Consider the following 25619-nt stretch of genomic DNA (forward strand, 5'->3'; position numbering starts at 1 on the left):
CGGAGGTTATTCCCAGCTTCCCTGTCGCTGAGCTGCAGGCTCGAGTGGACCCGACTCCTCTCTGCTGACTCACTCACCCTGCTGGGAAGCCGTGTTCCAATTTAAAGATGACTCAGGATTCTCCTGCAGCCAATCAATGGGCTGTTACTTGCTGGATGGGCATGATATCATTCCAGCCTTGGCCAATCACACTCAGAGTAGATTCAAAGCAGCTCATCTTTAAACTCTGGTACCTTATCAAATTCAAATTCCTCCACAATCCTAGAGAACTTACACAACATCACAGAAACAGGCTCATCAACCCATCTAGTCTGCGCTGAAGTCATCCAAAATAATTTTCCATCAATAAACTAATTTTCCATCAATAAACCTGTACAAAGGCTCAACGGTTCAGTTTTATTGTCGAGTGTGCGTGTACAATACAATTCTGACATCCGTCTTCTCCAGATAGTCATGAAACACAGAAAAACCATGGGAGCTGTTGAAAGACATCACCCCACCCAATGAGAAAGAAAAAGAAACAAAACTCACAAACCCCAAAAACCCCTGCTCCCTCCCTCAAAAAAAGAAACAGACAATAACATCAAATCTCCAACCCCCTCCCTCGCACACAGTAAAACACTAACACTCTTTGACCATAAGGCACAGGAGGAGAATTAGGCCATTCAGCCCATCGAGTCTGACCTGCCACTGATCATGGCTGATTTAGTTTCCCCCTCAGCCCCGTTCTCCTGCCTTTTCCCTGTAACCTTTGATGCCCTGACGAATCAAGAACCGATCAACCTCTGCTTTAAATCTCCCGCGCCATCTGTGACAATGAATTCCGCAGATTCCGCAGGTCAGATTTGCTTATTTATCACATGAACTCTGAAACGTAGTGAAATGCAATAGCCGCCACTAAAGGGTGTGCTGGGGTCAGGCTGCAAGTGTCACCACAGACTGACACAACATAGCATCCCCACAGTGTTCAGCAGGACAGGCCAAGTAAACAACAACAGCAACAATGGAAAAACAACAACAGTAAGTCTCCTCCCTCTCACCCACCGCACACACACTCACTCACGCACACTCACTCACGCGCACTCACACACACTCACTCACTCACACACACTCAGTCACGCACTCACACACGCACACACACACACACATTCACTCACACACGCACTCACTCACGCACTCACACACACAGTCACACACTCACTCACGCACTCACACACGCACACTCACGCACTCACACACGCACACTCACGCACTCACTCTCACACACGCACACACACTCACTCTCACACACTCTCACTCACACTCACTCACTCACTCACACACACTCACTCACTCACACACACACACACTCACTCGCACTCACTCACACGCACTCACTCACTCGCACTCACTCACTCGCACTCACTCACTCGCACTCACTCACTCGCACTCACTCACTCACACACACAGTCACTCACACTCACTCACGCACTCACACACGCACACTCACGCACTCACACACGCACACTCACGCACTCACTCTCACACACGCACACACACTCACTCTCACACACTCTCACTCACACTCACTCACTCACACACACACACACACACTCACTCACTCACACACACACACACACACTCACACACACACACACACACTCATTCACAAACTCACTCACACACACTCACTCACTCACTCCTCCAATCCCAGGCCAAGCTGCCTCTGGGCCTCCAGCCTCCAGTGATCTCGTAGGCTCGTAGATATCGGGCCTCTGATTCCCCAGTTGACTTGGAGACTCAGGGGCTTCAGCCATTTCGACTCAACTTCAGACTTCTGATCGACCTTCGGGCTCTGATCTTCGGTAAAGAAATCCCTCCTCATCTCTGTTCTAACAGGATGCCCTTCTATTCTGAGGCCGTGCCCTCTGCTCCTAGACAGGTTAGTCCACCAAGGATCATGGGGAGAATCCATTTGAGGGGATAGTAAATCAGCCGCATTCGAATGGTGGAGCAGACTGGATGGACAGCATGGCCTGATTCTGCTCCTGTAAGTATGGCTTGGCCTCCCACTATTGAAAACATCCTCTCCACATCCACTCTATCTACACACCTTTCAAAAGGTGTTAATGAGAACCCCCCCGCATGTTACATACACAGCACCCTAAGGTGTCGGGAGGGTGTGTAGCCACAGATTTGATGCAGTTGATCCCATTGAACCTCTCATTAATGATAACCTCCCACAAGGTCCCCCCACCACAAGGATGTTAATGGGAAACAGGGGGGCCTCAGTGACGGTGATAGTTGTCACTGCTGAGGGAGGGTGGTGGAACCCTCTCTTGGTTAACACACAAAGACAGCCTCATTTCACGCCGATACTGATGGGTCAGACGTGTCGCCGTTGTGTTCGACCTGACCACTTCGGGCTTCGTGGGGCTGCCGCAGGATGGTGAGGAATTTCGGGGTACGGCCGAGCTTCGACAGAGTCTTCTGGAGACCATCATGGCTGACTGGATCAAAGGCCTCGGTCAGGTCAATGAATGCAGCATACAGTCCTGTGTTCCGTTCACAAGACTCCTCCTGTATCTGGTGTAGGACGAAGATCGTGTTGGATGTTCGGTCTGAATCCGCACCGACTCTCTGTGAGATTTGCCTTTGGCCAACAGTAGGACGATTTTCCTGGCACAGTAACGCCACTGTAGTTTGAACAATCCGGTTTCTCCCCTTTGCTCTCGTACAGGGAGACAACTACTGTGTTGCGTGGGCCATTTTGGGACTGAACCTTTCTCCCAACAGAGTGTGAACGGGTTTGTGCAGTTGCTCAGGAGAATGTCTCCACCCATTTTGTACACTTCCGCTGGGATCCCATCAATGCCTGGGGCTTTATGGCATTTCAGGTTGGAAATGGTGACCCAGAGTCGGCTGGCCATCAAGCCTGACCTCATGCTGAGGGATCATTTCAATGGACACTTCTTGTACTTGACGATTATGCCTGAAAAGGCTCTTGTGGTGCTTGGTCCATTGTCTCATGTTGGCTTCCTTGTCTGTCAGCTGGCTGGAGCCGGCGGATGGGCGTAGAGGGGATTGAATCTGACGAGTCGGACTATGCACTACGCGCAGCGATTCGTAGAAGGCTCGAGTGTTGCCAGCGTCTGCATAGTGCTGCGTTCGTTCTGCTAGGGCAGTCCACCAACTGTTTTGCATCTGTCTCAGTTTGGCTTGCAGCCTTGGCCACTTGGTCGTTGAGTCTGGACAGGACCACGTGATGGGAGGAGCAGGTTCCGGATTTCAATGTCGTTTTCATCAAACCAGTCCTCATTTCTTCTTGAGAAGTGCCCAACTATCTTGACACCTGCATCTTGGATGGCAGTCTACGTGCTCCTATTTCTTTTCCCATGTCGGAATCTGTGCCTGGGTACCTTTGCTGTCCGGATTCTCCCGTAGCTTGATCTGGTATACATCTCAGAGGCCAGAGAGCTTATCCACCTGCAGTCTCTTTGACAGTGGTCCCATTTTCCTTATTGATGGCTAGATAGCCAATCTGACTTCCGCCCTGATCAATCTGTGATCCGTATAACAGTCTGCACTCATCCGACACATCCTTTTGACACACCAGAATGTAGTCCAGGAGATGCCAGTGTTCGGATTCGGGTGTCTCCAGGTCCTGGCTTTCTGTTGAAACAGCATATTGGTTATAACCCGACCTAGTTCTGTGCAGAACTCCAAGAGCATCCAGTTTCCAACACCATGATGACCTAAGACTCACAAATTCGAACACATACAGGAGCATGTGAGGTGGACAAAAATAAATGGATGGTGCAGGGAAGATAAAAAATTTAAAAAATCAAGTTGCAGTTACAAAAAGAGCACTAATCTGCCTGCTGTTGATGAAAAATCTGATAATGATCAGAGGGGCACAGGACTGAGTAGCCTTAAGATTTACCATGTGAAAACTGACAATAGACAAACAATATGGCTTACACAGGAGTGAATAGAAAATTAACTAAAATGGAATTAGACACTGGCTCGGCTGTTTCAGTCATTACACAAAATGAGTTGGAATGGCATTTCAAAGGTACGGAAGATACCGACTGAGAACCTATATTGGAGAAAAGTTAACTCCTGTGGGAATGACTTTGTAACAGTGAAATACAACAACCAACAAGCCACACTGAACTTGTATATGGTAAAAATTAAGGACCAGCATTGTGGGGTCGTGATTGACTGAGACGACCACAACTTGATTGGCGATCCACCCACTATTTGCATGCCACGCCCACTGCAACAGAGTCAACTGAAAGTGAATTAAGAAAGGTACTGGATGATGCCACAGCAGTGGTCAAGGATGCCTTTGGTAAATGCAAACATATCACAGGTAAAACGGTGTTAAATGAAAATGCCACACCCAAGGTTTGCAAAGCCCATCCAAGTCACTTATACCATCTGTGATAAAGTAGTCAGTGAGTTAGATCGCATGGGTGCTGAAGGAATGCTTTCCAAGGTTGAGTGGAGCCCATGGACAATGCCAGTGCTCCCAGGAGCTAAGAAGAATGGGTCTGTCAGGATCTGTGGTGATTTAAGGCCACCATTAACCCAGTACTTAAATAGATCAATACCCTCTGCCCAGGATAGAGGGTATCATTGCAAACCTTTCTGGAGGAAAACACTTCAGCGAAGTGGACTTAGCTGAGATCTACCTACAGATGGCAATAGAGGAAGATTCCCAAGTGTTTCTCACCATAAACACTCACAGAGGGCTTTATCGCTGTAATAGGCTGATTTTTGGAGTAGCATCTGCACCTGCACCCTGGCAGAAAGCTATGGACCAGGTGGTGCAAGGCTGCCCAGGCCCTCAGTGTTACCTGGATGACAGGGAATATCTCCAAAATCTCAATACAGTGATGAAAAGATTAGAAGATTATCGGCTCAGAGCACAACGCAACAAGTGTGAATTCTTTAAACCAAGCATCACTCACTGTGGTCAAACTATTGACGCATAAAATGTACACAAGTGTGCTGAGAAAACTCAAGCATTCGTGGATGTCCCAAGGCCAAAGGACATGTCGCAGCTGTGGTCCTTTTTAGGATTTGTCAATTACTACAACAGGTTCCTGCCAAACCTGACTACTGTGCTCCACCCCTTGAACTCATTACTACAGATCAGGAAGACATGGCGATGGACAAAACAGTGTGAGGTGGCTTTCTGAAAGATAAAGGAAATGGTGAGGTCAGACGTTGTACTCACATCATCCAGTGAAGCTCTCCTGTGGAGCCTTGCCCTATGGTATAGGTGCGGCATGTCACACGTTATGAATGATGGAAGAGAATGCCCTATAACCTTTGCATCACATTCCCTTACAGATGCAGAGAAAAAATACACACAGATTGACAGAGAGGCCTTGAGTCTAGTTTGGAGTGTAAAACGTTTCAACCGGTACTTGTATGGGAGAGAGTTTACCCTCATAACTGATCATAAACCACTGGTGTGCATTTTCAATTCACACTAACAGCAGCAGCACGAATGTAGAGATGGGCTCAGTTTTTTGTCGGACACAATTACAAGATCGAATTCAAGAGGACAACTAATCATGGAAATGCTGAAGGATTGTGCATTGACCCTTGGAAAAGGAAATACCTGAAAAATTTACAAAAGAGGACACTCCTCTTGACTTATTCTCCCTAATGCAAATTGAAAGTCTCTCTATTACGGCAGAGATGATCCAAAGGGAAACCAGAAAAGACCCCTCACTGTCTCAGGTCTACATGGGTACCCAAACTGGCTGGAATGTGCAACAGGAATCCCAGTTCCCCCATTCTTACCACCGCCGGGATGAACTTGCCCTTGATGAAGGCCGCCGTGTGTGGGGAAAGAGAGTTGTTGTACCGTCCAGGGTGGGAGCTGAGGTGTTGGAGGAGATGCACGTCAGCCATCGAGGAGTGGTCAAAACTGAAAGCGTTGGCTCGATAGCCAGAGCTGTCAGAACCACTTACTGCAGCCCCAGAGTCAAATCCCACAACCACCATGGAGGAGGCGCCAGAAACTGAATCAGTTTCACAGCCACTAGTCTCACCTGCCAAGCAGAGCGACTCCCCTTGTTGAGAAAGGCATTATCCCAGAAAATCCTCCACTGCAATTAAACTTTTAGGCCTAAATAGGACAATTTAAAATTTACTATACTGTGGATTTCCATAAAGAAGTGATATTGTATACTGTATATCTATCTATCTATATATATAGATACATTCTATATTGAGTTGGAGTTTGTAGCTAAGCAAGGAGGTGCATTGTATATTTAACATTTCAGTACTAATTGAGTAATATTGTGAATATTTTGTTTGATTAAACAGTCTTTGTTGTTTAACTAATTCATTCTGGGTTGTATGTAAAAGTATGTCAATGGCATACGTCATTATGCCACCGTGTCATATGTATGTGCCTCGCTAAAAATAAAACTAAACTGTCACAGGTTATCCCCGGCTCTGAGTTTCTCTTTTGTTTAGTTTGTGTTTTGGAGTTACAAAAACATAACACACACCATCTGGTCAACACGTGAACTTGTCCTGCCACATACAGGTGGGCTGTTCCAGAGCTCAGACGCAGGGAGGACGAAGGACCAGGTTTATGTTTCCAAGGCTGGCTGGTGTGCAGCCTGGAGGGGAACCTGCAGGGGTGGTGTTCCCCTGCCTGTCACGCCAGTACTTCTCGGAAGATCGTCACCTCATCACGGCGGAGAGGCTTGAGAGTTCCTGAGATCCCAAGGGCGATGGCGGCTGGGGTTTCACCACCTGGTGCTTAGCTCCTGGGAGGGTCACCCGTGAAGGCAAGGTCAAGGGGCAGGTTCCAGACGAAGAATAATCCAACCAAATCCTCGATGGGGAGCTCGTGGGAGATGGTGACACATCACAACGGCAGTGAAGGTGGAGGAAAGCTGCAGCAGTGAAGAATCCCCAGTCATTTTGCTTTCCACGTTTCTGGACCCCGACCACGATCAGCCGTGGACCAGGTGGTGGCTGCCCACGTATCTGTACTGAGCTCGTTGGTCCTCTGCAGGGAGCCAGAGTGCATTGGGCTCTGAGGTTCTGTGAGCACCTGAACTGGTTAACTGTTGTTTATTGAGGGTCATAATCGTTCAGTTCCTTGTGTTTTTCTCGAGCGGCGTGATCTCTGTAATGTCTCCCCTGGTGCTTTCTGTATAAACTTGTCAAGTTTATTTTGATAGGCTCAGGGACTCCATGTTACTTGTATTATTTGAGCAGATGTCTGATTAACCCGAATCACGGGGTCTTAGTTTTGAGAATGTTACGTCTCGCAGTGTCTCTCAGCCAAGCCATCAATGTTCTGTTGGAATTCTTGTGAATAAACTCTGGTCACTGTCTTCCCCCCATACTTGGGTTCTGACGTTGCCAGTGCATATCATGACAGAAGGACTCCACCAAGTAATGGACCCAGTGGAGGTTGAACAGTGACGATCTGTCATCAGTCGGCTTTAGATGAGAATCCCATCTGTTCTCAACTCCACGTTCTGAGTTTCTCAGGTTCATTCCCAGTGTCTCCAGTCCACATTCCAAGCTCCTCTCGTCTACATTCAGGTTTTAACTGGGTCTCAAGGCTCTTTTCAAGACGATGCATCCCAGGCTAAGCATCCAAGTTTCTCAAGGTCATCAGTGTTCTCAAAATCAGCAAGCTTTTCCATGTTTCCCAGGGCACTCCAGGTTTCCCAGGGCCCCTCAGGTTTTCTAGGACTTCAGTGTTTCCAAGGTTTTTTCAGTGTTTCCAAGGTTTTTCGATGTTCTCCCTGTCTTGAAGTTCCCAGGTCTCTCCCAAGGATCCCAAGTCCTTCTTGAGGTTTTTCAGGTCTCTCACAGGCTTTCCCAGGGCCCTCTCAGCTTTCCCAGGTGGCTCACAGGCTTTCCCAGGTCCCACTTGAATTTCTGTCTCGGGTGTCTCAGATCTCCCTCTCAAGCTCCCCAGGTCTTCTCTTGATCTCCCCAGGTCACTCTCAAGTCGCCCCTGGATCTTGCGTTCCCCAGTTCTCTCTCGTCGCCCCTGGCTCTCGGGTTTATTGGTCTCTATCGGCCATCAGGCGCCAGTTTTTGGGAGACGGGTACTGTAATGAGCTCTTCGGGTTTCTGCGGGGAGATGGAGACTGAATTGGTGTTTTTCTTGAGCAACTTGCTCTTTCTAATGTGGTCTCCTGGTGCTTTCTGCATATACTTTTTAAGTTTATTTTTGACAGCTCAGGGATTTCATGCTATTTGAATTATTGCAGTGGACACCCGATTAGTGCTCATCGCTGGTTCCTAGTTTTGAGAATGTTACATCTCAGTGTCACCAATATTCTGTTGGCGTTCTTACGAATAAACCCTGGTTGCCTTCTCTACGTCAAAGTCTGTCTGTCCTCTGTAGTTGGGTTCCAACATTGCCAACACACATCGTAACAGTCTCAGCCTCCCCACATTATAACAATGTCACGCACAGGCAGTCTCCGTTAAGAGAATCCACCCCAAGACAGAACCCCTTCGGAGAACCTCATACCCAACTCGAGGGATCGTACTACTGCTACTTGCAGGTAGAGGTTACAGATTTGGGAGGTGCTCTCTGCAGTGGGTAACTGTGGCATATCCTGCAGGTGGTGCGGACTGCCGCCTCTCAGCGCTGGTGGAAGTTCAGGGCAGTGGTTGGAGTGACAATGAATGGGTACTGTCCATGCTCTTTTGTTGGAACTGCACCCGTCCGGGGTGTGGGGAGCAAAGTTTGAATCACTTCCCACAGGACATGCAGCCTCTTGTAACTACAGTCCGTTTACAACACGGAAGGAGAACTTCTGGGGCATCGCTGTTGTAGTCGTAGGGCAGCAGGGGGTGGTTGGAGGTGGGAAGTAGCTGGTCCATGTGGGTCTGTTGCCAGTGGTGGCCCCAGGACGTTGACCGTGGGGAATTCGGCTCTGGGATCCTTACTGACTATTATAGGTACGTCGTTAGACTTCCCCATTGGAAACAAGGTTCTGAAAGGTATTCGCAGGATGAAAGTAGAGAGATTTCCACTCAGAGCTAAGAATAGGGCTCAGCCATTTAAGAAGAGGTGCGGCCAACGTACTTCACTGTGAAAGTTGTGAGTCATTGGAACTGCCATCTCCAGAAGGGAGTGAAAGCAGAGGGATAAACAAGGGAGTAAAAAGTTACTGGAACAAGGCAGGAATGTGGTGTTGAGGTCACAGTGGTATCAGCCACGGCCTTGTTCAATATGACGCAGGGTTGGTGTGACTAGAGGCCCTTTCCCACTTCTAATTCTTATTGAGGGGATCAGTGGTAGAAGGGGTGAGCAGCTTCATGTTCCTGGGTTCCAACAGCTTGGAGGATCTACCTTGAGCCCAATACTGACGAAATCACAAAGAAGGCAAGCCAGGGTCTCCAATTTATTAAGAGTTTGCAAAGATTTGGTATGCCACTGAAAACTCTTGCGAATTTCCACAGATGTACCGTGGAAAGCATACCCACCGCTTGGTTTCCACGCCCCAGTGCACAGGATTGCAAGAGGCTACAGAGAATTATAGAATCAGCCATTTCCACCATGGGCACGACCCTCCCCAGCATCGAGAACCTTTTCAGGAGGTGGTACCTCACAAAGGTGGCATCTGCCGCTGAGGATCCTCACCATCTGAGAAATGCCCTCTTCTCGTCACCGCCAGTGGGGAGGAGGTATAGGATCCTAAAGACCCACACTCAGTATTTTAGGAACAGCTTCTTCCCCTCATCATATTTCTGAACACTGAATGAACCCATGAATATTACTTAGTTATTCCTTTTTTGTTGCGCTGCTTATTTATTTATTTTGTCATTCCTATTAATTATATTATTTGCACTGCACTGCTACTGAAAAACAACAGATTTCACACCATATAAGTCGGTGATAATAAACCTGATTCTGATTAATTCGTGTTTGTTTTCCCTCCCACTTACTGGCCTGAGCTTGGTGGTTCATTACCGGGAACACCCAGCAGGTGGCAGCAAAGGATCAGAGATACGATAGCTCCAGCCTGGTTGCCGCTTGAAAGTCCTTTTGGCCCATTTCCACCGTGCTGGCTCTTCCAGTTTGCGCCATTCCCCATAGTTTTCACATTGCTCTACAAGTCACCTTCCTCTAGATAATATCCAGCACCCTCTTAAATGCAATATATGGAACTGTCTTTCTCACCGCCTCTGGCAGCGAATTCGGGCAGGATCATAGGAGGAAGTGTCTGCACTCACCTTTCCCCGACTCCATGATTGAACCCAGATTCATTAACGACGAAGGCTGTTGTTCCCTGGACGTGGAGGCACCGACTCAGCAGAAGGTACCTACGGATGAGCAACACAATGTGTCAAGGATTATGCCCTGACCTTCAGGATGGAAGACCACTGCGGTCACAACATTTTCGCTGCCGGGCTGGATGGCCGTGCGGCGTCTGGAGACCAGGCCTGTCGCTTCCATCCTGACCCCCCCGGAATGTAAAACAGAAAATTAAACCTCCGTCCCAAACACTGGAGCAAACAGTCTCTCTTTTGCACACAGGACCCATTGCATGGGAGCAACTATTCTGCCCGCGCAAGTATTCGCGCTCCTCTTGAGGAGGCTCCGGTTTCCCCTCGTCTGCCACCACTGCCCTCTGTTCGCGGTTCCCCGCTCTACATGCCTGGTCTCCCTGAGTCTATCTGTGGAACTCGTTGTAACCCCTCCCCGTGGCCGCCGCCTTTCCTGTTTTTGAGCGAGAAGACTCTTCTTTGAAATTCCCCACTGGATTTCTTCCTTCCCTTGAGGAAGAACGAGATTGCCTTGTTTCCATGGCAGGGAAGATGCCGGTGTGAGAATTCTTTCAAGGACAGGGCCAACAAGGTGCTCGTGGCAGAACTTGGTCCGATGGTAGGAGGATCCCAGACAGTGAGAGACAGTTTTACACACACACACACACACACACACACACACACACACACACACACACACACACACACACACACACACACACACACATACACACACACACACACACACACACACACACACACACACACACACACACACACACACACACACACACACACACACACACACACACACACACACCTCTACTCCACAGAGCAGTTTGGCCAAGGCCCTTGTCTAGAGGCTGCTGGCCCAGCACAACTCATTAAAATGCGAGAAACTTCAAACTGTTAATAATCAAACCACTTTAATAGAATTGGATGGGTGGGATCAGTTTTATTTTCCATGTAAAACAAATAAAGAGCCTTTAATTATTTAACCTCAACAAGTTTCATTGGCATTGTGTTTCATTTACAGTGACGGTTCTGTGTGTCAATCAGATTGCACAGGAGGTGAACGATAACCAATATGAGGGTTAGAAAGGATCTAGTGAAAAAGGACCTGGTGTTTTCCTGTCGTGTCTGATGAATAATCTCTTCTCAGGCTTCCAGCTGGATACAGGTATCGATTTTAATCAGCTTTTTGATGACAAACTCTGCCATCTTCATCAGGGGTGATGCTTGGGCATGTCTAGTCTGGTGGTATTTATAACCCCATCGTCCGTCCCGCCTGATTGGTTTGTCGTCATCCAATCAGATTTCTGCTCTCCCACCTTGTTTACAATCAAATTCCAGTTCTTACTTACAGCGGGACCTTTGTTAAAATTCTTTTCCTCTGGTTTTATTTCAATGCTTCCTTCACCAGGTGGGCCCAAAACCCATTGGTGCAGCCCAGTAGTTTTGTGCCATCACAGTCAATCCTATGGCTATGTAAAACACCTTCTCAAGTATTCCGTGTCACCTGTCAGCTGTTTGGTTTTCTATATATTACACAGATTCAGGGCTCATCTCAGTGCACTTGCAGTAAATTACAGAATTTCACTTCACAGGACTGCAGGAGGAATGGAGACGGGCTAACCCTTATTGACATCAATGGATCTGGGGTTGTGACACATCACCGAGGACCTCGCGTGGCCTGTACACACCGGCTGTGCCGTGAAAAAGGCACAACAGCACCTCTTTGACCTCAGACAGTTGAAGAAGTTTGGTATGGGCCCCCAAATCCTAAGAACTTTCTACAGGGGCACAATGGAGAGCATCCTGACTGGCTGCATCACTGCCTGGTATGGGAACTGTACCTCCCTCAGTCGCAGGACTCTGCAGAGAGTGGTGCGGACAGCCCAGCGTATCTGTAGTTGTGAACTTCCCACTATTCAGGACATTTACAGAGACAGGTGTGTAACAAGGGCCCGAAGGATCATTGAAGACCTGAGTCACCCCAACCACAAACTGTCCCAGCTGCTACCACCCGGGAAACGGTACCGCAGCATAAAAACCAGGACCAACAGGCTCCGGGACAGCTTCTTCCACCAGGCCGTCAGACTGATTAATTCACACTGATACAATTGTATTTCTATGTTATATTGACTGACTGTTGTACATAATATTTATTATAAATTACATTTGAATGGAGACATAACGTAAAGATTTTTACTCCTCATGTATATGAAGGACATAAGTAATAAAGTCAATTCAACAACCCTCCTTCCTGCATCCAGGTGAACAGTGATGCTGCAAAGGTTAGGTTAAAGGGGAAAGGTGAAATATTTAAGGGGGAACGTCTTCACTCAGACGGCAGTGAGAGTGTGGAACGAGCTGCCAGTGGAAGTGGTGTGTGCAGGTTTGATTGCAGGAAGGTTTGGAGTAAGTGTACGGATGGGGAAGATGGAGGGTTGTGGACCAGGTGCAGGTCGATTGAACTAAGCAGAAAGACAGCTCGGTATGGAAGAGACGGGCCTGTTTCTGTGCTGTCGTGCTCTCTGACTGGAATTCCATCCCTGAGATTTCCTGCACCAGCAGTCTAGAGAGTGGGCTCAAATCCCACAACAACTGTGAAACTATCAGATACAGTCCATTCCAGTTCATTGGGCCATGGCTTATTCAGGGCAGCCGTTTAAAGAACAACAACTAATCGAGAAAATTGCCGAATTCTCTTCGTATATTTGGGACACTGTGCTGTTTAATTGGGCCAGGAGGCTTGCTGAACAGTTTCTAACTGCCATGACTTCAGTCCTCCCCTCCCCTGAAGGTGCTGACCCTCACTGGGTTCAGACCCCTCCCCTGAAGGTGCTGACTCTCACTGGGTTCAGTCCCCTCCCCTGAAGGTGCTGACTCTCACTGGGTTCAGACCCCTCCCCTGAAGGTGCTGACTCTCACTGCGTTCAGTCCCCTCCCCTGAAGGTGCTGACCCTACCTGGGGTTCAGTCCCCTCCCCTGAAGGTGCTGACCCTACCTGGGGTTCAGTCCCCTCCCCCGAAGGTGCTGATTCTCACTGGGTTCAGTCCCCTCCCCCGAAGGTGCTGACTCTCACTGGGTTCGGTCCCCTCCCCTGAAGGTGCTGACCCTCACTGCGTTCAGTCCCCTCCCCTGAAGGTGCTGACCCTACCTGGGGTTCAGACCCCTCCCCTGAAGGTGCTGACCCACACTGGGTTCAGACCCCTCCCCTGAAGGTGCTGACCCTCACCGGGTTCAGACCCCTCCCCTGAAGGTGCTGACCCTCGCTGGGTTCAGTCCCCTCCCCTGAAGGTGCTGACCCTACCTGGGGTTCAGACCCCTCCCCTGAAGGTGCTGACCCTCACTGGGTTCAGACCCCTCCCCTGAAGGTGCTGACCCTCACCGGGTTCAGACCCCTCCCCCGAAGGTGCTGACCCTCACTGGGTTCAGACCCCTCCCCTGAAGGTGCTGACCCTCACTGGGTTCAGACCCCTCCCCCGAAGGTGCTGACTCTCACTGGGTTCAGACCCCTCCCCTGAAGGTGCTGACCCTAACTGGGATTCAGTTCCCTCCCCTGAAGGTGCTGACTCTCACTGGGTTCAGACCCCTCCCCTGAAGGTGCTGACCCTCACTGGGTTCAGTCCCCTCCCCTGAAGGTGCTGACCCTCACTGGGGTTCAGACCCCTCCCCTGAAGGTGCTGACTCTCACTGGGTTCAGACCCCTCCCCTGAAGGTGCTGACCCTCACTGGGTTCAGTCCCCTCCCCTGAAGGTGCTGACTCTCACTGGGGTTCAGACCCCTCCCCTGAAGGTGTTGACCCTCACTGGGTTCAGACCCCTCCCCCGAAGGTGCTGACTCTCACTGGGTTCAGACCCCTCCCCTGAAGGTGCTGACTCTCACTGGGGTTCAGACCCCTCCCCTGAAGGTGTTGACCCTCACTGGGTTCAGACCCCTCCACCGAAGGTGCTGACTCTCACTGGGTTCAGACCCCTCCCCTGAAGGTGCTGACTCTCACTGGGTTCAGTCCCCTCCCCCGAAGGTGCTGACCCTCACTGGGTTCAGACCCCTCCCCCGAAGGTGCTGACCCTCACTGGGGTTCAGACCCCTCCCCTGAAGGTGCTGACTCTCACTGGGGTTCAGACCCCTCCCCTGAAGTTGTTGACCCTCACTGGGTTCAGACCCCTCCCCCGAAGGTGCTGACTCTCACTGGGTTCAGACCCCTCCCCTGAAGGTGCTGACTCTCACTGGGTTCAGTCCCCTCCCCCGAAGGTGCTGACCCTCACTGGGTTCAGACCCCTCCCCCGAAGGTGCTGATTCTCACTGGGGTTCAGACCCCTCCCCTGAAGGTGCTGACTCTCACTGGGTTCAGTCCCCTCCCCCGAAGGTGCTGACCCTCACCGGGTTCAGACCCCTCCCCTGAAGGTGCTGACTCTCACTGCGGTTCAGTCCCCTCCCCTGAAGGTGCTGACCCTCACTGGGTTCAGACCCCTCCCCCGAAGGTGCTGACTCTCACTGGGTTCAGTCCCCTCCCCTGAAGGTGCTGACCCTCACTGGGGTTCAGACCCCTCCCCTGAAGGTGCTGACCCTCACTGGGTTCAGACCCCTCCCCTGAAGGTGCTGACTCTCACTGGGTTCAGTCCCCTCCCCTGAAGGTGCTGACCCTCCCTGGGTTCAGACCCCTCCCCCGAAGGTGCTGACCCTCACTGGGTTCAGACCCCTCCCCTGAAGTTGCTGACCCTCACTGGGTTCAGACCCCTCCCCTGAAGGTGCTGACTCTCACTGGGTTCAGTCCCCTCCCCTGAAGGTGCTGACCCTCCCTGGGTTCAGACCCCTCCCCCGAAGGTGCTGACCCTCACTGGGTTCAGACCCCTCCCCTGAAGGTGCTGACTCTCCCTGGGGTTCAGTCCCCTCCCCCGAAGGTGCTGACTCTCCCTGGGGTTCAGTCCCCTCCCCTGAAGGTGCTGACCCTCACTGGGGTTCAGACCCCTCCCCCGAAGGTGCTGACTCTCACTGGGTTCAGACCCCTCCCCTGAAGGTGCTGATCCTCACTGGGTTCAGACCCCTCCCCTGAAGGTGCTGATTCTCACTGGGGTTCAGACCCCTCCCCTGAAGGTGCTGATTCTCACTGGGTTCAGTCCTCTCCCCTGAAGGTGCTGACCCTCACTGGGTTCAGACCCCTCCCCTAAAGGTGCTGACTCTCACTGGGTTCAGACCCCTCCCCTGAAGGTGCTGACTCTCACTGGGTTCAGACCTCTCCCCTGAAGGTGCTGACCCTCACTGGGTTCAGACCTCTCCCCTGAAGGTGCTGACTCTCCCTGGGGTTCAGTCCCCTCCCCTGAAGGTGCTGACCCTCACTGGGGTTCAGACCCCTCCCCTGAAGGTGCTGATTCTCACTGGGTTCAGACCCCTCCCCTAAAGGTGCTGACTCTCACTGGGTTCAGACCCCTCCCCTGAAGGTGCTGACTCTCACTGGGTTCAGACCTCTCCCCTTAAGGTGCTGACTCTCACTGGGTTCAGTCCCCTCCCCTGAAGGTGCTGATTCTCACTGGGTTCAGACCCCTCCCCTGAAGGTGCTGACTCTCCCTGGGTTCAGACCCCTCCCCTGAAGGTGCTGACTCTCACTGGGTTCAGTCCCCTCCCCTGAAGGTGCTGATTCTCACTGGGTTCAGACCCCTCCCCTGAAGGTGCTGACTCTCACTGGGGTTCAGACCCCTCCCCTGAAGGTGCTGACCCTCACTGGGGTTCAGACCCCTCCCCTGAAGGTGCTGATTCTCACTGGGTTCAGTCCCCTCCCCTAAAGGTGCTGACTCTCACTGGGTTCAGACCCCTCCCCTGAAGGTGCTGACTCTCACTGGGTTCAGACCTCTCCCCTGAAGGTGCTGACTCTCACTGGGTTCAGTCCCCTCCCCTGAAGGTGCTGATTCTCACTGGGTTCAGACCCCTCCCCTGAAGGTGCTGACTCTCCCTGGGGTTCAGACCCCTCCCCTGAAGGTGCTGACTCTCACTGGGTTCAGTCCCCTCCCCTGAAGGTGCTGATTCTCACTGGGTTCAGACCCCTCCCCTGAAGGTGCTGACTCTCCCTGGGTTCAGACCCCTCCCCTGAAGGTGCTGATTCTCTCTGGGTTCAGACCCCTCCCCCGAAGGTGCTGACCCTCACTGGATTCAGACCCCTCCCCTGAAGGTGCTGACTCTCCCTGGGGTTCAGACCCCTCCCCTGAAGGTGCTGACTCTCACTGGGTTCAGACCCCTCCCCTGAAGGTGCTGACCCTCACTGGGTTCAGACCCGTCCCCTGAAGGTGCTGACCCTCACTGGGGTTCAGACCCCTCCCCTGAAGGTGCTGACCCTCACTGGGTTCAGACCCCTCCCCTGAAGGTGCTGACTCTCACTGGGGTTCAGTCCCCTCCCCTGAAGGTGCTGACTCTCCCTGGGTTCAGACCCCTCCCCTGAAGGTGCTGACTCGCACTGGGTTCAGACCCCTCCCCTGAAGTCTCCTCTGAAGACGTGACTTCCTGTAGATATATCATAACTACATGTAGATTCAGATTTAGATTTACGTTTCGCATGCGTCACATCTCCCTCACAGCCCCAACCTGATTCCCCCACACCTACACCCTGTCTCCTGGTCTCCCATCGCCCTGCCTCAGTCCATCCCCAGCTCCCTCACAGCCCCGCCCTGTCACGCCGAGGCCTAGTGATGCCCTCGGATAACGTGAGGGCCGCCCTTCAGAGGGGGGACAAGGAGGGGATGGGCAGGAGGAGGAGAACAAAGGCCGGCCTACACCTCACCACCCCTCTCGACTCCACCGTCCCGGGCGGGTGAGTCGAGGCCTTCACGTACCGAGCTGCCACACCTCCCCAACTCAGAGGAGGGAGAGGCCAATTGATTACAAGTTGTAAGATCCCGAGGGGTGGAAGGAGTCACCATTTAAAATCCAGGGTCATCCAGTTAAGACTGAAATGTGACATCTCAGAGCCTTGTCTGTCTTAGGAACTCTCTCTTCCTCAAGGGCCGTGGATACGGTTAAGGTAGATAAATACAGCGTAGAAAGTGGAGAAAGGTTAGGGTGGACAGGGTTAGGTAGCAATCTGACAGAGCAGGCTTGGTGGGAGAATGGTTGACCTGTGCCCGTAATTCGTACCTCCCTGTTTCCTCATCTAAGTGATCTAGGGTGTCTTAGGGGAGACCGCTTCCTGGCAGTTTCAGCCCCCGTTCCTTGTCCCCCTCCTCATCCCTGCCCGAGGACATCGCCAGGAGCCCGGCACTCCAGGTTGAGGGAACTGGGAAGGCGCGCTGGGGTCAGGAGTCTCCAGCCCCAATTGCCCCCGACGTGCACGGGGTTCCAGCTGATGATCGGGTGGTGGGACCGTGCCAGTCCTGACAGGTGTTCATCTGTCCTGCAGGAAACTCAGCACCGGTGTCCAATCACGATGGCCGGGGAGGAGTAACTCAGCTCAGACCGGACTCATTCAGGATGACTGCCCACTCTGCCGTTTCACAATGCCAGGGTCACCCCCTGTTTCATAAATACAAGCATTTTCACCTAAGGTCATGGGACCAGGGAGGGGGGGGGGGGTGGTGAGTGTAGCTGAAGTCCTGGCCCCTCCTATTCATTGTCAACCATCCCGGGGGGGGGGGGGGGGGTCACCTGAGTCACCAATCATTTCTGCCGTTTATTCATCTTCAGGTGTTTGTGGACACCTTTCCCAGTGGTGGTGTTCACAGGTATTGATCTGACCGGCTGGACAACGGATCTGGAGTCACAGACAGACCTGACCAGTTAGGAGCTACCTTAGCTCATGAGGAACATACAGATGTCCTCCCCTGTGGAGATCACTGAACCCAATGGCCGTATTTCAGTGACAACCCAGCATTTCTGTGCACACCATCACCAACTTTTACTCCTGACTTTTAATTTTCAGAATCAGGTTTAATATCACAGGCAGATGTTGTGGAATGTGTTAACTTTAGGGCAGCAGTACAATGCAATACATGATAAATAAATAGAGGGAAACAGACCGAGTTACACTAAGTATATCTGTCTATTAAATAGTTACAATAAGTAGTGCAAAAAACAGAAATAGATAGTAGTGAGTTAGTGTCCATGGGTTCAAAGTCCACTCAGAAATCGGATGGCAGAGGGGAAGAAGCTGATCGCGAATTGCTGAGTGTGTACCTTCAGGCTCCTGTAGATAGACAGATACTTCATTGATCCCAAAGGACATTACAGCGTCACAGGAGCATTACAAGTGCCCAGAGAGACAAATATCAGAAGAGAAGTAAGAAAGAGTAAAAAATAAGTTGCCTTAAAGAGTCTTCCCCGGCTGTAGGTTGACTCTTTACAGAGCCTGATGGCCGAGGGTAGGAATGACCTCATATAGCCTCTTTCTACCTCCTTCCTGAGAGTAACGATGAGAAGGGGGCACGTCCTGGGTGGTGGGTGAGGGAGGTCCTTAGTAATGGAGGCCACCTTCCTGAGTGAGTCCTGGTGGTGGAGGTCCTTAATAATGGACGCTGCCTTCCTGAGGCATTGCCTTTTGAAGATGTCTTGGACACTACAGAGACCTTTGATGGAGCTGACTAATTTTACGAGTTTCTGCAACTTATCTCGATCTTCTGCAGTAGCCCCCCCCCCCCCATACCAGACAGTGATGCAGCCTGTCAGAATGCTCTCCACAGTACATCTGTAGAAGTTTTCAAGTGTTTTAGTTGACAAACCAAATCTCCTCAAACTGCTAAAACTCCACGTGTTGCTGTTGTGAGATTTGAATTCTGGGCTACAAGTCTGGTGATGGAACTGCTGCACCTTCAGTTTGACCTGATCATAACAATTGACCTTCTTGTCAATTAGTCCCTGCCAGACCCAGGGCCGGAAATGAAATGGGAGAAGATGATGTACTCGCCCTCTGTTTGATGTACATGGAGCACAGCCACGGCCTTGACCCCAGTGAGTTACCTGATCTCAGACACCATGACCAGGATCATGGGAGCACAGATACACTGCCGTAAGACTTTGTCCAAATGTAGTCTGTCAGTACACATCCATTTCAGTGAGAATCCGCGCCCCAAGTCGTGTGTCTTTCGGAACATTGCCAGCACAGTGTACCTTTAGGAAGTTTCCTGGGTGATATTCTTGAATCAGCTCCTTTGTGTCACCTCAACAATGCACAGCTGTGTGACTGGGGCCTCTAATCCACTGTTCGGGAAAATACTCCACACCTGCTATCACCTCACCACACTCACACACACACTGACCACGCTCACACAGACACTGATACACTCACACTCATTGACACACTGACTACACTCACTGACACACTCACCACACTCACTAATACACAGATTGACACACTCAATACTCTCACACTCACTGACACACTCACCACTCTCACACACTCACAGGCACTCTCGTGCACTGACACACTCAGCACTCACACTCACTCACCACACTCACTAACACTCAGATCCCTGGATTTCCGTGCTAAAGGCAAGGCTGAAGCATTCATTCTTTTGGACAAATGTGTTGAGCTGATGATCCTGCTGACACCCCACCAGTACAGAGGCTGTTCAGTAGCAAGGGCTCAGAGACTGGACGCATCCACCTTGTCCTCCTGATGCACCTTTACCTTTCTACACCTACAAGGCACAAGTCTAGAGCACGATGGAGTGAGTGACGTTCCAACAGCCCTCAAGAAGCTCCACGCTATCCAGGACTGAACGGCCCTTCGATTAGCCTCTCAATCACCCTGGACATTCGTTCTCTCTACGGCTGGTGCACAGTAACCGACAGCACCTTCTGCAAAGTAGACAACACTGCAGGAGCCCAGGTAAGTCATTTATGCATCCTGATAGGTCTGGGGTTCTCTGCTTGGTAGGAGCCCCAGATTGGTAAAGGTTAACAAATTGAACTATGTCTTATCACCACTCTGCCACTCCCCTCCCACTTCTTCCCTGGTTACCACGCTGCTTCCCACCATGATCTTGGAGACCACAACCATCACAGATTACATCCAGTAGGGTAGTCCCTTGTTGGATGAACCTGACTATGGCACTTAAAGAAGTTCCCTATGCTCCAGTTGTAGCCTCTTGCTGTCTGAGTTTCAATGGCGTCAAATGACTGAATTCTACAGTGTGTGGTGTGTCTCCCCCACTCAGACCCAGTTGCCTCCTAACACTGGTTGTCCTCTCTCTCCAGTGCGTTCCACACATCGCTAAAGCAAATAATGTGATTTTTACTTTAGAAGTGCAGATGCTGGAAATTTGAAATAATAATGGAAAACGCTGGAAGTACTCAACAGCGTCCGGAGAAAGAGCCCCGGGATCCTTCACCGGAACCGGGAAAGAGAGAAAAACTGGTTAATTTTAGGCGGCAGAAGGAGAAATGAAACAAAACAAAAGGTGTACAAGATGATGAGAGGCATTGATCACGTGGATAGTCAGAGGCTTTTTCCCAGGGCTGAAATGGCTAGCACGAGAGGGCACAGTTTTAACGTGTTTGGAAGTAGGTACAGAGGAGATGTCAGGAGAAAGTTTTTTATGCAGAGAGGGGTGAGTGCGTGGAATGGGCTGCTGGCAATGGTGGTGGAGGCGGATACAATAGGGTCTTGTAAGAGACTCCTGGACAGGTACATGGAGCTGAGAAAACCAGAGGACTATGGGTAACCCTAGGTAATTAAGGACATGTTTGACACAGCATTGTGGGCCGAAGGGCCTGTATTGTGCTGTAGGTTTTCTGTGTTCTCTGTTTCTAAATTTCTCGAGTGAGACCAGAAAACCAATCTGAGCGCTGAGGAGCAGATAAAGTGAGATTAAGACTTTTTGAATACATAAGCAGTGTCCAATGTTACCGATAGATCAGCCTGTTTCTTTTCCCACTGATGCTGCCGAGATTGCCGAATGCTTCCTGCACTTCCTGTTTTTATTCCCCCCCCCCCGTAGAATCCTGATCTGTTCTCCCCTACTGAAGCCGTCCGTACGCAGTGGATTGGACGGTCAATGGGCCTCACAAGATGTGGATCAGATTCCTGCTAACACAGCTCTTCGTCTCATCAGCTACAAGGTGACAATGTTAACCCTGTGATCTATGACAAAAGGCCTTTGGTTGGCCAGGCAACACTATATTCAACGTATGGCAGAAGAAAAATCTTTTATAGACATTAAAAAGTAGTTCTGGCTCCAAAAAAATGTGTAGCGGTCGCATGGAAATGTATTTGTGGCTAATTAATGATCACAGCCAACAGAGACAAAACCCGATCGACATTCCTCTCTGTAATCAGGGCTCAGATCTTACATCGTTGCTGCGTTAATTAGACCGTAAGACTTAGGAGCAGAATTAGGCCATTCAGCCCATCGAGTCTGCTCCGCCATTCCAGCACGGCCGGTTTATTATCCCTCTCAACCCCATCCCCCTGCCTTCTCCTCATAACCGTTGATGCCCTGACTAATCAAGAACTATCAATCTCCACTTTAAATATTTCCAATGACCTGGCCTCCTCACCCATCTGTGGCAATGACTACCACAGCTTCACCACACTCTAGCTAAAGAAATTACCCCTTATCTAAAGGGACGTCCTTCTATTCTGAGGCTGTTGTCCTCCGGTCCTAGACTCATCACTATAGGAAACAATCTCTCCTCATCTGTTTGAGTGAGATCGCCCCTTCATTCTTATAAGCTCCATCAAGTACAGGCCCAGAGCCATCGAATGCTCCTCACACGTTAACCTTTCATTTCCAGCACCATTTTCGTGAATCTCCTCTGGATTATCTCCAGATTGCTTTTTGATAGCATCTGTTTAGTAAATATTGCTCTCAGAGCAAGATTTCAGTGTACCTGAGAACACTTATGCATACAAGGTTTGACTGGTTCTTGAGAAATCCAGCTGAACTATTTAAAGTTTACCACAGCCAGGATTAATGATTTGGAAGTTTCTTTAAACGGCTTTTTACGGTGAAAGGCCAGCAGGGTGCAGTATGGAGCACTACGGGTCCAGTAGCACAACCCCACACCCCAGCCCTAGTACCGAGCAGCAGGGTAATGCTGGGACAGCGAGAGAACAATCCGCTGTTTGTATACAACATTTTATTAAAGCATACACTTAACACACAGATAACAATAATACTGGCTTTTAAAAAAATTATATCACAAAGTTAATGCATAAATCAGCTTACAGAGCAACAGAATTCAACATGGCGGGGAAGTGATTTTAATGCACTCTCAGATGTGGATCAGAAAGGAATGTACCTGCCCTCCCCAGGGCACAGTGGGGGGATTCATTGGAAGGCAGGTTCCAGGTACCTCGTGAAAGTGACGACCTGAAAAACCAGGGAAGGATATTCGGCCAGTCCAGCTAGCCGACGCCAGTTCAATGATCATCCGATTTGACCTGCTCCCACGCTCTTCCCTCAAAGCCCAGAAGATGATTCTCCGATATGATTCCCCAACAACCCTTACGTACTCAACATACAGGGTTTCAAATATTGAAACTATTCCAAGACACAGTTTATTGACTTACCCATCACTGCTAAACGCAGTTTATTCACCTAGTATACTGTCTTACCCTGCACTGTTACAGTGTCATTCCATAGGATAAAATCCTCAACTCCTCCAAAGAAAGTTTCAATTTCACAGAAATTGACAATAAGCTCCAGAGCAGCTCAGGGGCGCACAGTCTCGGCGTCCCTCCTCGCCAACACCAATTAGCCCTAACTTCCTGAACACAGTTAGGTGATTCAACCATGACAGGATATCCACCATGGCAAATCAGGCTCATGTTCAATAGCTCGTGCCAAATGTTAACCGGGACCCAACCACGACCCTGTCCACCGCAGCTCACCAGAGTGGAGGTCAATCCTCTGCCTGGGAAGAGAGGTGGACCAGTCCCAAGCCAGGGGAGCCTGTGGTGTGTGGGATCCGGCACAGCCCCGCGGAGTCAAAATCCCCTCCGCTGCCCCGCTGAGCGACTCCCTCCGCGGAACCACAGCCTCAATCAATTAACATCAATCATTGAATTACAATCACAGACACTTGTCAATATGACAAAACAGCTCAAAGACTTGAGAAGAGCCCTTTCTGAAATGTCCTCGGTTATGTAAGCGTCTCCGCTGTCTCACTCAGAATTGCCAGGGTCTCCACAGGGTCCTGGTGCTGGGAGGCTCCACTTCTTTCTCAGGAACCCGACTGAGAGTGGTTTGGTGTGGGGAGGAGTCACGGTCAGGGCAGGTTGGCTGCTCCCTCCTCCGAGGCACAGCAGCAGTTCGGGCACCTGGGTCTGGCGTGCCGACAAGACACCGAGGGCCTCCTGCGGACACCGGATGTAGCCGTCGTCGTAACCCTGCAGAGGGGGGTCTGGAGGCTGGAAAGAGACAGGCAAGAGTTAGGCCTCGGCAGCGTTTTGCCAATATCCTTGTGGAGTGAACAGAGATTGATAATAATCTCTTCCCATTCTGATGCACCTCCCCACGGTGCCCTACCTCCATCCCTCCCTCTCAGAGAGAGGGCCCCAGCTTAACTCTCCAGAATCCCTCTCGTGGATGTAAGGAATTCTATTGTATAATCTTTACATCATAAGACCATAATTAGGCCCTTTACCCGTTGAGTCTGCTCCATCATCTGATGCTGGCTGATTTATTTTCCCTGTAAAGCCCGTTCTCCTGCCTACTCCCCGAAGCCTTCAACACTCCTTACGTTCTATGTTGAGGAAGAGCAGGGCAGATCATCCAGGACCAATAATTATCCCTCAGCCAATACTGCCGGCACAAATGATCACAATCACGGTCACGGAGCTGTTTGGGGGATCTTGCTGTGTACAGTCTACCCCCTTCATTTCCCACATTACAGGAGTGACTATGTTTCCTTGGTTTCTTTTTCCAGATTCATTCCCGTAAAGATGTGTAATCTCTGACTTACACAGTGAACACTCGGCCTTCCCAGTCACTGAGGGAAGCTGGAAATTTCTGGGGAGTACTCACCGAGCAAACGCTGATGCCTCAGGAAGCTCACACATCTTTCCAAGATCTCGGCTTTCCCCAGCCTGCAGTTGGGCTCGGAGTGAAACTCTCTCTCCAACAATCCCTTCAGCTGCACGATGCTTCTGTTGATGCAATCTCTGCGGCGTTTCTCCACCGCGGGTTTCATCAGCTGCGGGACAAGGGGAGAGACACAGCTCAGCAAGGGATTGGCAGGCAACCCCCCCACCCCCACAAAACCTGCCCTCTCGCCACCTCCTTCTGGCTCGGAAACACCAGCCCCTGAACCCCCTCCGTCTCAGCCTCACTTACCCCACATGGCTCTCTGCAGCTGACCCTGGGTTTGGTGCCTTCCCTCAGGCGCTGACTGGCACCGGTGCCCGGAGACATGTCTGTGGGGCTGAGCGTGAAGGTTAAGCCCACCGTGGACTGTGTGAGTGAGAGGCACTGACTGATCCAGCTCCCTGAGGCCGGCCTGGGCAGCTGCTGTATTTAAAGGCCAGTATTAGCATGACAAAGTGTGGGGCTCTGCTCCCACTCGAGTTCCCACACTCACCAGCCAATCCCCCAACTCACTGACAGCACAATAGACGTGTGCCCGGCTACACGGGGAATTAGTGACGGGATCTGCCTCTGTATTGTGGGCAGGGCGGCCTGAATCTCTGAGGGCCATCTGGACAGCAAGTGTGTCTCACAAATCCCAGGACATTAATGTGGGCAGATCCTGGGAAAGTGGCTGGAGTTGGGAGCGAGGGACAGCTCCTATTTCAGAATCAAATATCATTGATTAACATCTCATTGTGACAGATTGTGAGGCAGACAATGACTTAATGCGATACGGGAGATGATCAGCTCTCACGTGCACCTTCTGAACCGCTGTCCCAATTTACAAATGGCTCACTGCTGTCTTTGTGAGGGAGAAAATATCTAAGGATGGGATGCAGATTTCATCAGCATAGTCATTAGTTTCTCTGACAAAATGGGATCTCCTGATGAAGGATCTCAGCCCAACACAGTTTATTCCCTTCCATAGATGCTTTCTGACCTGAGTTCCTTCAGCAGTTTGTGCTCAAGATTTCCAGCGTCTGTCAGAATCTCTTGTGTTTGGGATTTGCTTCTTATTGAGCTGTTCCCACAGAGAAGCTGAGTGATTGTGGGACTGGAGTCACCTTGTATTTTCAACTGGGTAAACACAGCAGGTTTCCAATTCACATAAGAGTCCTTGACTTGAAACACCGGCTGTCCATCGGCCTTCCGCAGAGGCTGCCTAACCCGCTGAGTTCATCCATCACTTCGTCTTCACTCCGCGTTCCACCTTCTGTCGTGTCGTGTGTCTTCCATCCACAATGATGAACTGATTGGGAGTTCAGGGCAATCAAAAGCAGCTTTCTTATCAGTCTTTTG

General features: G+C 50.6%; 1 long non-coding RNA gene across 1 annotated transcript; it reads left to right on the forward strand.

Annotated features, from left to right (window-relative positions):
* Window positions 1–10755: 10755 nt before the first annotated feature.
* LOC140718380 (uncharacterized) lies at window positions 10756–12468 on the forward strand. Its single transcript, XR_012096676.1, has 3 exons — window positions 10756–10879; window positions 11297–11440; window positions 11868–12468. It is a non-coding gene; the product is annotated as an uncharacterized lncRNA (long non-coding RNA).
* The last annotated feature ends 13151 nt before the right edge of the window (window positions 12469–25619 follow it).

Source organism: Hemitrygon akajei, chromosome 29 (assembly GCF_048418815.1).
Source record: "Hemitrygon akajei chromosome 29, sHemAka1.3, whole genome shotgun sequence".
NCBI classification, from domain to species: domain Eukaryota; kingdom Metazoa; phylum Chordata; class Chondrichthyes; order Myliobatiformes; family Dasyatidae; genus Hemitrygon; species Hemitrygon akajei.